Here is a 14,905-nt window from a genome sequence, read left to right as displayed (position 1 = left end):
GGCTAGGAGCAGCGTCGCCCTGGGAATCCGACGACGATCAGTATCTTCACGCCTACAGTCAGACGTCGGAGGAGGACATCATCGAGGAGCAGTCGTACGACGAGGAGTAGTTGAATTATCTTTTTTGTATCTATCTATGTTGAGAACTATCCTCTACTCTCTAGTATCTACTTCTCGATCTCAGCACTGTAAACGATTTTTTGAAGCGCCATGCGTTGCGATTCCATTGGAGATGCTCTAACATGGCAGACGAGTGCTTTAATGTTGCCCACAAGATGCGCGAGTATTACTAGTAGTATTTTTCTTGCCATGTTGATATTTTGAAACCACGAGTGTGAACATGCAAAGGAGCAATGAAGACCAAACACGGGATATTCGGGACATCTTCAAGGAGCGTGGCAAGTTAAAGAGGAGCTGCACCGAACCTGTAAAACAAGCTTTGGTAAGTAACACCCTTTCAATTACTTTCGTTTAGCCTCTTGTTCTTCGACGTGTATATGTTGTAGTTTATGTTTCTCTTAAGCGTGGTGTTCTTCGATGTGTAATAAGAAGAGTCTTAATCATCCTAATGATTTCATTTTTAACTTGATGTAGGAAGTGTGTGTTCTCACCGTGTAGTCTGTTTTTATATTTCTTTTCCTTTTGAATTCACTTCTCTGAGTTCTGTTTATCTGGCTTCTACTAAATGGATCTAGGTTTCTCTGAGTATTGATCTAAAAAAGAAGTAACTTCATGTCAGGATGCAGTTCCTGCGAGGAGGGAAGTATGGTCAACCTCGAGATCATGTTTCCAAAATGAGGTTGGATTACACACAAGGTGCCAGTTCCTTAATGATGCTGGATTAGACACAAGGTGCAAATTCCCAGATGATGCTGGATTACACACAAGCCAGGTGGAGTCGTCAGCTATTTGTGTCCTTGTGGCATTAGTAAAGGCCGAAAGAAAGCGTGCAGTAGCCCTTGAGAATGTAGCTGAGTTCCTGAAGAAGCAAAAAGAGCAATCAGATGCTCTCTTCACCCAAGCCAAAGAAGAGATGGAAGAAGCCAGAAATAAGCTAGCAGAGGCAGAGCAGGCTAGGTGTCTCCTGCTATCTAAAACTATTGTCAATACAAAATTTCCTTCATAATAGCTAGGTTCAAATGTTTATCCAGTCAGCATGCATGTTGTGATGTCTGTGCATCTACTGATGTGGCACAAAATGTTTTTTTCGGGTCATGTAATAACATCAATTACTTTCCAAACAATAACAGCCGAAGCATTGGACATGGTATAGTTCACGTGCAAGCCCGACATTCCAAGTCCAACTTCCACATCAAACTCATGTTCACAGATATCTGCACATTCATACATAATGTCCACAACCATGATTCCCTTCAAAGCCAAAAAAATGTGAGGAGAGTTATAAATAAAGAAAAACCTCTACTAGTTCCTGCTACCAGTGCGAGCACAACAAGTCAAGACCATGCGTAAATTAATTATATTTTAGTCATTTTTTGTGTTTTAAAATGCATGTCGGCTCCCAAAAGGATGTGTTGCCGGCAAACGCGTGGATTCAATGAAGGCAGACGGGGCAGTCTTAAGCTGGTTGCATGCGGCGAGGAGGCGTGCTCAGCCGGGCCTGCAGCGAGTGCGACCCTCTTGGCCGGCGCGCCGGTTCAATGCCTGCACTATGAGAGGTCGCGTCCGTGTCAGAGCAATCACTCCCTCCAGTCCTTTTTTCTTTGGGTATAACAAAATCTCATTTTCCATTCACATTTTACAAGTAAAATTCGTGGACAAACTTTGACGCAAAGTACGATTGGGACTAGTAAACCAGAATGGAGGTAGTAGTTTTTTTAATCAAAGAAGGGTTTCCCCTTCCGATTACTGAAAACCAGCATCTAAATCTAAACCATAGTATTTGCCCTAGAACTACCAGGTTCAACATCTCGTAACATAAACCCATACAACCATACGCCAAGGAGGTACGTAGTACTATGAATTCCATTTTCGCTCCATACCAATCGTTCTAAAAACTACTTACTACTTATAATGTGCCATTTAAAATCGGAACTCTTAACCCCGCTAAAAAAACGATATTTTAAACGTGGCTACTCGGTCTGTGGCAACTGACGAGCCACCGCGCTCCAAGTCGTTCACCTGTGGTCCCGACCATCAACTCCTACAAAGGTGCTCCACCACGTACCCGGTACCCGCGAATGCAACAATCATGCACCTAGGGTTTTAGGGTTTATTTGTTAACGTCGCCTTTACGTAACACTCATGTGTGCGAGACAGCAAGAGGCCGACTGCGTGCGTGCGCCTCTTCTCTTCGTATATGTACTCCACCATTTGTCTGGTGTCCAAAAAATTATAATAACTACTAGCAATGTGCTAATGCGTTGCCACACGATCAAAGTAGATTAATACATATTCACCGATTTGATAGAAAAACAAGTCTAGTTTTGAAATACGTATATCACTAAAAATATGTTATGTTTCACTCAAAATATATTCCTTTGGCGGTTGAGATAAGGGAGGCATGTTGTTGGTTTCAAGATTCGAGAAGTGGTATATGTCTAATTTCTACTCTTACTAGCAAGATGCCCGTGCGTTGCACGGAACATTAAAATCTCGTGGGAGAAAAGGATGAACGAGGGAAGGACGTATCTGCAAATGTGGTGAAGAGTGTGGGTAAATTGCCATATTTTCCTTCCTATCCGTCAGATATAAATCGGACGACCTACATTGCAGGATGGCAGGCCCACCATCATCACCAACTCTATTTTTTATCCCTACTCTTATAAAAAACATTGTCGGTGATGATCGTGTGCCTGCCATCCTGCAATATAGGCCGTCCGATCTATATCTGACGGATAGGAAGGAAACTATGGCAATTTTGCAAAAAGATACCCACACCCCTCTCCATATTTGCAAATAAGGTCTTCCCTCGTTCATTCTTTTCCCCCACAAGATAAACTACTCATACAAATGCATCTTGATGTTCCGTGCAACGCATGGCGTCTTGCTAGTTGTTGCAAAAAGCCCATGTCTGTGTGAGAGAGAGGGAGAGTGGAGGAGGATGGAGTGCATGTGTGACAAAGACACAAGTAGTGTGTGTGCGATAGGTATCAGCTTAAAATGAGGCGATAGTGTGTGTGTGCACGATCGAGAGGGCGTGTCTCAAGAAGGGAAGAAAAAGCTACATAGATACAAGGAGCGAGAGAGAGAGACATGTATGCGATGGTGGAAGCATGAGTGTGCGGGTGTATAAACCTATCTAGAGGCTAGCTAGTCGATAAATGCTTGTGAGAGAAATACGAGTCGGGGTGCGAAAGCGAGAGTTTTGTGTGTGTGAGAGAGAGACGGTAGTCGGCAAGGGGGGTGGAAGTAGGAGTTGTGTGTGTGTGTCTGAGAGAGAGAGAGAGAGAGAGAGGAGACGGTAGTCGGGGTTGTCTGATCGGTGTCAGTCTGGGATGGAGACAAAAAGGAGACCGCAACAAACGTTGTGTCTACAGGAGAGAGAGAGAGTAATTTTAGTGGTATGAGTCATATGTAGAGACATATAGGGTGTGTGAGAGAATCCCATATATAGAAAGACAAAGTGAAAGACGAGTGGAGACTGTGTGTGTGGTGGTGAAAAAGAAAGCTTAGGTACCGAGTGATACCAGAGAACAGTAGAGACGTGAGAGATAATGAAAACCGTGTAATGTATAATGATAGGGAGAGTGTGACACTTCTCAAGGGAGACGTCGAGAGACCATGTTTGCAAGGATAGGAGAAACATGAAGTGAGCATGCGGGTGAGCTGGAGAAAAGAGAGTGATGGCTACCTGAAGGAGCATGCATGCGAGAGAGATGGGCGTGAAAGGAGTGAACAAAAAAGGGATTCAAATATTTGAATTCGAGATGATGATACATGTAATCCATACTCAAACCAAAATTGATCTATCAAACATGCATACTCATATGAATTCACGCACATCTATGTTATTTAATATGTAGATATTACTGATCCATACATTTTAGTATAACATAATTTGGTTAAATTTTTTCGAATTCAACCTTAAGATTTTGATATCGTTGTATTTGTAAATCATATTATACATATAAAGGAGCATAATTCTTTGTTGTGCTTTTGAAAGTATATATGTAAAAGAATGATGTATATAGAATGTAATTCCAATTTAAAATGGATCCCGCCCAAAAAAAATTGTAGAATACAAACGGGATTCGAATTGAGTTAGCACGGTAAACGTGCACTGTGCAAAATTTGAATGAAGCGGGGAAAGTCGCAGTAACCGCCCGAAACCAAAATCTGTGAGATGGAAATAACTACTGCCTATCCTTGCCGCGCAAAGCCTATCTGCTGGATTTCTATAGGTTTCGATAGGGGTAGGTTTGTAATTTCACCCAAACGTGACGTAACCACCTCTCACCCGGATTCATACACGGTGGGCGCCAAAACACAGTGTGCCCTCGACCGAAATCGACTCCCTCCCCGATTCATATTCATACACGGTGGGCGCCAAAAACAAACTCTTGTCGGCAAATATTCGGTGTATGCGAGATTACCGTCCTATCCCCAACCGACTAATGTTGCTGTGATGTAGTAGAAATTTGAAACGGGGGCTAAGTTTGTAAATTTCGTCGCATTTGAGACAAGCGTGCCCTGACTACATAGTTCCCCCTTCATCTCTACCTCCCTTTTCCCCGTTCGTACTCCGTGGGCGCCAAAACACCCTCTCCACCCCACCCTCCTCCGTCCGCCGCCGTCTGCCACCCCATCCACCGCCGTCCTCCTCCACCATGCCGGAGCTGATACCCCGATGCCGCCGTCCATTACAAGAGATCGACCTCTCTCATCCACGCCTTCGGACCGGGAACCTTGCATCCCGTCCTCTCGCTTCATCCCCACCGTTGTCCACCTTGCCAGCGCCGCTCCTACGACTGTCTCGTCCACCGCGCCCCGCCGCCACCGTCTACCCTCCTAGATCTGCTTCCACGCTGTCGACAGCCATCGCTACCGCAGCACCGTCAAACTCTCACCAGATGCGTACACGGCACCGCACTAGAGGCGGTACTCTTTCGTATCTGCTCAACTTATTTATCATAGCAAGAAAATAGATCGCCACTGCTTTACTCTGATTTCTTGTCTTGGTTGCGAAGTTGCCTTTGTCCCGTTTGCACCTTCAGATCTGCCATGGCACGCTCAACAGTATACTCCCAATGCTTATGGTTTTCCCCTTTTATATTCCACACTAGTTAAATCATAGTAGACTAAATTTCAAAATTGGGTCAGTCGATTTTTCAGAGCTCACCGGAGTTCGCCGGTGCGATCCAAGGGGCTCGGGTGGTTGTGGGGCCTCGCCGAACAAAGAAAACTCGACGTGGGTGGGGGTGGCGGTGGTGGAGGAACACAGGCGATGGGGGCCGGTGGTCCGGCCGGCGGCCCGTGCGGTGTTTTGTATGGGAAGAATCACAAACAAGGAAGAAGAAGGGTTAGGAGACGTAGGATCTTCACCCAACCGCCTGAAATGGTCGAGAGACAGCTGGGAGGTGCATTCTTAATGCGCTCTGGTTCATCATGTGTGGGCACTGTGCAGCCAACATTTTATTATCCAAAATCTGCTTGCTCTTCTTTACCATGTTCGATAGAGCTGTGACACAAAATGTAGGACCGACTCCATCAGACTGCACCCATACTTCACTGGCCACACCACTAGATCCACCACACAGGACCTGCACTCCAGCAAAAGGTATACCGATTTCATTTGCCATAGCACCAGCTGTACCACAGAAAAATCCCACTCCAGCAAAATGTACAGCAAGTCCACCGGCCGAAGACCTATCTCAACAGCAGAGACGGCCAATTCCTGCAGATTGGAACCCCATTCCATTTATTCCCAGTTTAAAAGACAATGCTTTCAATGTTGGTAGGGACTACGTGCATATATTCCCATCATGGGAAGATTATTGTGAAGACAAACATTATTTTCACATCTTCCTGTCCAACTTATGTGTAAGTGCTATTATTCATGGTTATTATTTTCCTGTTTTCTGCTGATTGAACACATCAATGATTTACATTACATTGTTCTAACTCGTCGAGGGTCAATCTGGATAGACATGACGAGGAAAGCTTGCTTGTGCTTTTCAAGGAAGCATTGCAGCAGTATCAGTGTTACCTGAGGAAATCACACTTTGGTGGTAAATCTATAAAAGAATTTCTGGTGAACTCTCCTGTGCTAAATTTAGAAGACATTGAATGGAAAAACATTGTTATGCACTGGTCTCGTTCCCAGGATGAGGTACTGTCTATGAAATCACATGACAATTTGAACTTCTACTTTTCCGCATGTGCCTTACGGATCTTGTTTGCAGGAAATCTGCTCGAAGAAGAATTCTGGTTTGAAAAGAACGACAGGATATCGCAAATATATTGCCCGCTGTTTGCTCTTGTTAGTACCTATTACCCTGTATCACTGTACTTGCATACATACCTGGTTCATTATGTGACAACAGTATGCATGATAGATTGCTTATCAATTGTTCGCTCCAAATTCTTTAGTATCCAATGCCAATGTTTTTTTAGCTCTGCATTGTTCTTGTAAGTACATGTTGTCCTTTATCAGTGTACTTATAATGACAGGTAGTTGTTCATGTACCATCACTCTGCAACTTATTTTCCTTTGCCCTCCATTTTCTACACATCAGATCTATATTTACTCTTACCATAAGGTTGGTACTGAAGAAGTTTAGCTGTGCATTGCTCTTGGCTGTACCTTTTGCCTGTATCGCTACACTTACATTTATAGCTACTTGGTTATGTAGCATCACTCTTCATCTTATCTTAAATATTCTCCATTTTTTTTGTATATTATCACATCTATATTTACTCTTAACAAAATGTAGAATAAAGGCAATGCTTATGAAGAAGATTCTGTGGTAAACTTCTTGAATTGCCCCCCCATCAGCATGGACAAGGCCTTTGTAGAGCCTGTCTTCACCAATAATGTAAGTTTGTCCATCTCAAGCCTTCAAACTTTGTTGTATATATTTGGTTAGGCATGACTGCAACAGCTGTTTATTTTTGGTGTTTGCATCAAATTGCATGTTTAAAGTTTATTATGTACTCCCTCCGTTCCAAAATAGATGACCCAATTTTGTACTGAAGTTAGTATAATGTTGGGTCATCTATTTTAGAACGGAGGGAGTAGTTCATAAACAAAAGTTTGTCCTTTCTCAACTTAAGTTTTCAGTTGTACAACCAAGTTCCTTATTCATACCATGTAAATTAAAGTATATAGAGCAAGTGATCTTCTTTTGCACTGCATGTATGCTTTTGTTCTTCATCCGTTATCCAGTGGTGTGGTGAACCTACCCAATACAACACAATGTCATATTCTGCAATGTCTTAACTATGAACAATGTCATATCATTCTACTACTCCCTCCGTCCGAAAATACTTGTCATTGAAATGGATGTATCTAGATGTATTTTAGTTCTAGACACATCCATTTTGATGACAAGTAATTCCGGACGGAGGGAGTATTATTTAAACCGTCTCTTTATTTGCCAATCTGAAATGGGATAAATTGACAGCACACTAACCATTGATACTTATGAGTTCTTGATCTGTAATCCAGTGGTGTCGTGAAGCTGCCAACTCCTTCACAATGTCATTTCTTGCCATGTCTTGACCTGAACAATACCATATTGTGTTAATGCAATTTTAAACTGTGTCACTTTATTCGTCAGTAAGAAATGTGATGAATTGTGAGCACTGATACTTTTATGTGCAAAACCTGTCATCTGTCTGCTTATTTATCTTTCAGAGTGAGGAAGATTTAAGTGTTGAACAAGCATAGTCTCATCATCTTGCTCAGCTGCTTGCGCTGCAGCTCCCCAGCAGGGCTAACCTTTCTTGAACTCTATTGAAGTGCTGTCGGTTTTGTATATTATTTTGTCGGCGTGTTTATTTGCACTGGTGGCGATCTTTGATGCCCAGTGTATGTAATTTGTTGTCTGCTTGTGCTTTATTATCATAGTGGCGAACTTTGATGCCCAGTGGATGTAATATGTTGTAATTTATTTATTGTATAGTCTAGGTTTTTTCTTATTCACGATGCTGCAGTTATTTTACTGTCTTCGCAGTAAACTGGCCAAACCGTAAAATTACGGTACATAATCGGGCCGTCATGCAATCACGATGTAGGTTGGGCCTGAAACGTGCCGAACAGCTAACGGGCCGGCAGCAGCCTGAAATGAACCCCGACCCATGATTGTGCGAATCAAATCACGGGCTTTTAACAGGCCAAAATTGTCTCGGTCCTTGTTTGGCCCAATCAGATATCGGCTGCGAGCAGGCCGGATGCAAACCGGGTCGTAGTTAGGCCCAACTATATGACGGGCATTTAACAGGCCGACATTAATATAGGGCCCAAATGTTAAACGGGTCCTTAAGAGGCCAAAACAAATGTCAGGCCGAATTACTAAGTGGGCCTCTAGCAAGTGGGCCCAAAAGCATAGTGTCCAATTGACGGGCCGAATTTGATATGGGCCATAATTGAGCCCATAGCCTCTTAAAGGGCCGTACCTGATCTGGGCCGTAATTTGGCCTAGAACATGGTAGGCTTTTAACGGGCCAGATCTCATATGGGCCACTATTAGGCCCGAAACGTGGCAGACCATTAATGGACTGGATCAAATATGGGCCGACATTTGGCCCAAAACATGGCAGCTAGTTAATGGGTCGGCCTACTAGGGCCCTCAAATTCTTGTGAGCCTACAGCTGGGTCGGCCTGTTAATGTCAGTGAAATCTCGTGGGCCTTTAGCCGGGCCGACCCATTATGATCCGCAAGAATCTTGTGGGCCTTTACCTGGGCCGGCCCATTATGGCAAACAAAAATCTTGTGGGCCTTTACTTGGGCCGGCCCATTATGGCCCGTGAAATCTTGTGGGCCGTTAGCTGGGCCAGCCCATTATGGCCCGCAAAATCTCGTGGGCCTTTAGCTGGGCCGGCCCATTATGGTCCGCAAAATCTTGTGGGCCTTTAGTTGGGCCGGCCCATTTAAACTTGATGGGCTGGTCCACGTGTCAACATATCATAGGCGCGTCTCGCCCATTGGATGAGTGACACCTGTGCCAGCGCGGACCTGACACGTGTCTCCTCCAGCCAATGATGATTTTACATGTGGAAAATCCCCATTGGTCGGGGCTGTTAACGGGTTATCGGATCCAAAACCCGACCCGATAGCTTAACGACGTTCCGTTACGGTGGATGCCACGTGTCGGTCACCCTTGACGAAAGCACTTCTGTGACGTGCAATTTATCATCATGGAAGTGGAAACTTCCCTGATGATAATTTTGGTAATATCATGGAACACTTGTATGACAGCACAGGTATGACTATCTTGATTCTGTCATAAATTTGTCATGGATGTACATGCATGACAAAAAACGTGACCTACTGTGACAAACACGTATCATCACGGAAGTCTATTTTTTTGTAGTGATAGCAGCATGATCAGTGTGAATAGTAACTTTGGAATCAACAATATAAGGTCTAAACTTATCACATGCAAATACAACTGCTAAGAACTCTTTTTCAGTAGTAGCATAATTTCTCTAGGCAGAATCAAGAGTCTTACTAGCATACTAGATAACATTTAATTTCTTATCGACTCTTTGCCCTAAAGCAGCACCTACAGCATAATCACTAGCTTCACACATAATTTCCAAAGGTAAATTCCAATCAGGTGGCTGAACAATAGGTGTTGTGATCAAAGCTTTCTTAAGTGTTTCAAATGCTTCCACACAATCATCATCAAAGACAAAAGGAATATCTTTTTGCAATAAATTAGTCAGAGGCCTAGAGATTTTAGAAAATTCCTTAATGAACCTCCTATAAAAACCGCCATGACCAAGGAAACTTCTTATACCTTTTATGTCCTTGGGACATGGAATCTTTTCAATAGCATCAACTTTAGCTTTATCAACTTCAATACCTCTCTCGGAGATCTTGTGACCCAAGACAATGCCTTCATTAACCATAAAGTGACACTTTTCGCAATTCAGGACGAGACTAGTGTGTTCGCATCTCTGCAAAACTCGATCAAGGTTTCTCAAACAATCATCAAAAGAGGACCCATAGACGGAGAAGTCATCCATGAATACCTCACAAATCTTTTCACAAAAATCAGAGAATATAGCCATCATGCATCTTTGAAAGGTAGCAGGTGCATTACATAAACCAAAAGGCATACGTCTATAAGCAAAAGTACCAAAAGGGCAAGTAAAAGTAGTTTTAGATTGATCCTTCATGGACACAGGTATTTGAGAGAAGCCAGAATAACCATCTAGAAAGCAAAAATGTGTGTGTTCGGATAGCCTTTCTAGCATTTGATCAATAAAAGGTAAAGGGTAATGATCTTTCTTAGTAGCTTTATTTAACTTACGAAAATCATTTACCATCCTATAGCCTATAATAATTCTTTGCGGGATCAATTCATCTTTATCATTAGGAACAACGGTAATACCTCCCTTTTTAGGGACACAATGGACAGGGCTTACCCATTCACTATTAGCAACGGTATAAATAATACCTGCCTCAAGGAGTTTTAGAATCTCCTTTCTTACCACTTCCTTCATTTTAGGATTTAATCGTCTTTGAGGATCTCTAACTGGTTTAGCATCTTTCTCCACTGAAATTTTGTGTTGACATAATGTGGGACTAATGCCCTTAAGATCGTCCAGAGTATATCCAATAGCAGCTCGGTGCTTCTTCAGAGTTTTCAATAATCTTTCTTCTTCCTTCTCTGAAAGGTTAGCACTAATAATAATAGGATATATTTCTTTTTCATCAAGATAAGCATACTTGAGATTATCAGGTAAGGGTTTGAGTTCGAACACGGGATCACCCTTGGGTGGAGGGGGATCCCCAAGAATTTCAATGGGAAGGTTATGTTTTAGCATAGGTTCTTGTTTAAGGAACACTTCATCTATTTCTTCCCTTTACTTCATAAACATATGTTTTCATGGTCTAACAAATATTATTCTAACGGATCAGTTGGAGGAACAACAATGGAAGCAAGACCAATAATTTCATCCTTACTAGGTGGTTCCCTTTCACGAGGTTGTCTACTAAACTTAGCGAAATTAAACTCATGAGACATACCATCTATGCCAACAGTGACAATATTCTTTTCACAATTAATCTTAGCACTAGCAGTATTCAAGAAGGGTCTACCAAAAATAATGGGACAAAAATCATCTTGTGGGGAACCAAGAACAAGAAAATCAGCAGGGTATTTAATCTTCCCACACAAGACTTCAACATCTCTAACAATCCCAATAGGTTTAATGGTGTCCCTATTAGCAAGCTTAATAGTAACATCAATGTCTTCTAATTCAACAGGTGCAATATCGTGCATAATTTCTTTATAAAGATCATAAGGTATCGCATTAGCACTAGCACCCATATCACATAAGCCATGATAACAATGATCTCCTATTTTAACAGAAATAACAGGCGTGCCTACAACAGGTCTACGTGTCTTAGTATCGGGTCTAGCAATATTAGCAGTTTCACCAAAGAAAGAGATAACATGCCCATCTAAGTCCTCATCCAAGAGATCTTTAATCATAGCAATACCAGGTTCAACATTAATTTGCTCAGGAGGTGCATAGGTCCTAGTATTACTCTTATGAACAACAGTCGAAGCTTTAACATGATCTTTTATCCTAACAAGAAAAGGAGGTTTTTCAACATAAGCAGTAGGAATAATAGGATCACTATATGTAATAGTCTTTTCTTCGACTGCAATAGGTGCAACTACTTTCACTTCAATAGGAGGATTATATTTAAACCACTTCTCCTTAGGGAGATCAACGTGAGTAGAAAAAGTTTCACAAAAGGTAGCTACTATCTCAGAGTCAAGTCCATACTTAGAGTTAAATCCACGGAAAGCATCGGTATCCATAAAAGATTTAACACACTCGAACTTAGGTGTCATACCTGACTCCTTACCATCGTCGGAACCCCAATCTTCAGAGTTGCGTTTAATTCTTTCCAATAAGTCCCATTTGAAATCAATAGTCTTCAGCATATAGGAACCAGCAGAGGAAGTATCGAGCAGGTTGCGATTATCCAGAGAAAGCCAAGCATAAAAATTCTGAATAATCATTTCCCGAGAGAGCTCATGATTGGGGCATGAATATAACATTGACTTAAGCCTCCCCCAAGCTTGAGCGATGCTTTCTCCTTCGCGAGGCTAGAAATTATATATGTAATTACGATCATGATGAACAAGATGCATAGGATAGAACTTCTGGTGAAATTCCAACTTCAGCCGCTTATAATTCCAAAATCTCGTATCATCACATAGCCTATACCATGTCATTGCATATCCCTTCAAAGATAAAGGGAAGACCTTCCTTTTGACAACATCATCGGGGATACCTGCAAGCTTAAATAATCCACAAACTTCATCCACAAATATAAGGTGTATGTCGGGATGCAATGTTTCGTCTCCTGCAAAAGGATTAGCTAGCAGTTTTTCTATCATACCCGAAGGAATCTCAAAGTGAATATTTTCATAAGGTTTAGTAGGTTGAGGAGCATATCTTTGCTCTTCTAGTTGGGGTGAAGATACCCCAAACAAGCCCCTCAAAGTATTAGTTTCCATAGTCACAAGTAACAGAAAATTTCAGCACACTATATAAATGTTTCCTTACCAAGTTCCACTCACCAAAAGCGCTACACTCCCCGGCAACGGCGCCAGAAATGAGTCTTGATGACCCACAAGTGTAGGGGATCTATCGTAGTACTTTCGATAAGTAAGAGTGTCGAACCCAACGAGGAGCAGAAGGAAATGATAAGCGGTTTCCAGTAAGGTTTTCTCTGCAAGCACTGAAATAGTAGGTGATAGATAGTTTTGTGATAAGATAAATAGTAATGAGCAAAAAGTAAATAAAGTAAATAAACTGCAGCAAGGTGGCCCAATCCTTTATGTAGAAAAGGATAAGCCTGGACAAATCTAATCATGAGAAAGGAGCTCCCGAGGACACATTGGGAATTATCGTCAAGCTAGTTTTCATCATGTTCATAAGATTCGCGTTCGGTACTTTGATAATTTGATATGTGGGTGGACCTGCACTTTGGTACTGCCCTAACTTGGACAAGCATCCCACTTATGATTAACCCCTATTGCAAGCATCCGCAACTACAAAAAGGAGTATTAAGGTAAACCTAACCACAACATTAAACATATGGGTCCATATCAACCCCTAACGAAGCAACGCATAAACTAGGGTTTAAGCTTCTGTCACTCTAGCAACCCATCATCTACTTATTACTTCCCTATGCCTTCCTCTAGGCCCAAATAATGGTGAAGTGTCATGTAGTCGACGTTCACATAACACCACTAGAGGAAAGACAACATACATCTCATCAAAATATCAAACGAATACCAAATTCACATGACTACTAAATACTAATAGCAAGACTTCACCCATGTCCTCAGGAACAAACGTAACTACTCACAAAGCATATTCATGTTCATAATCAGAGGAGTAATAATATGCATAAAGGATCTGAACATATGATCTTCCACCAAGTAAACCAATTAGCATCAACTACAAGGAGTAATCAACACTACTAGCAACCCACAGGTACCAATTTGTGGTTTTGATACAAGATTGGATACAAGAGATGAAGTAGGGTTTTGAGAGGAGATGGTGCTGGTGAAGATATTGATGGAGATTGACCCCCTCCCGATGAGAGGATCATTGGTAATGACGTTGGCGATGACGTAGGTGATGATTTCCCCCTCCCGGAGGGAAGTGTCCCCGGCAGAACAGCTTCGCCAGAGCCCTAGATTGATTCCGCCAAGGGAAGATGGACGCCGGAGCCCCACCAGGGGGCCCAGGAGATAGGGGGTCGCGCCCTATAGGGGGGCGCCCCCTGTCTCCTGGATAGGGTGTGGGCCCCCTGGCCTATTTCTTTCGCTCATAAATTCTTAATAAATCCAAAAAGTTGTTTCATGGAGTTTCAAGACTTTTGGAGTTGTGCAGAATAGGTTTCCAACGTTTGCTCATTTTCCAGCCAGAATTCCAACTGCCGACATTCCCCATCTTCATGGTAAACCTTGTAAAATAAGAGAGAATAGCCATAAGTATTGAGATATAATGTGTAGTAACAGCCCATAATGCAATAAACATTGATATAAAAGCATGATGCAAAATGGACGTATCACCTACTTTCCTGAAGATATTCTAAATATTACTAGATTTGGATAAAAGGTGCCACATGCACCATATACGTCAAAGGGGATTCCCCCCTCTTCTTTCTATATTAGGCAAATTAATGATGTATTGTTCTTTCGGTTACTCTCATCACTACAAAAAAAGACACATCCGTGACATTTTGGGCCGAACGAATTTTTTTTCTGTCGTACATATGACACTTCTATGACGATAATTGTGACAAAACACGGTATCATCATAGATGTGGTGGGCTCCTACTTCTGTGACAAAAAATCATGACAGAAAATGGGATTTTCGTCCTGGGCGGGCCGGAGACGCAGCTGCATGACATTCTTTGGGCCGTCCATGACGAAAAAAACCGTGGTAGAAGCGAGGACGAGGAAAATTTCAGGGAGTTCCCGGTTACGGTGGGCGGTCGGGGGTCGAGCGATGCGTGTTTATCTCATACATGTACGCGCGTGTGTGCGAGGCATTGGCTCTAACTGAACCCGAGTGAGGCGTTGGGCTCTAACTGAACCCGAGCAATTGCACTGCAGGCTACGTGTTACTGAACCCGGGCGATCGATCAATGGTTGTTAACTAAACCCGATCGAGCGATTCCTTAGCTACTGCTGCTAACAGAAGCTGATCGATGCTGCCTCTGGGATGAACAGTGAG

The sequence above is a fragment of the Triticum dicoccoides genome, chromosome 2B (assembly GCF_002162155.2).
Source record: "Triticum dicoccoides isolate Atlit2015 ecotype Zavitan chromosome 2B, WEW_v2.0, whole genome shotgun sequence".
Lineage (NCBI taxonomy): Eukaryota > Viridiplantae > Streptophyta > Magnoliopsida > Poales > Poaceae > Triticum > Triticum dicoccoides.
The sequence above is the reverse complement of the archived record's forward strand: the minus strand, read 5'-3'. Positions refer to the sequence as shown.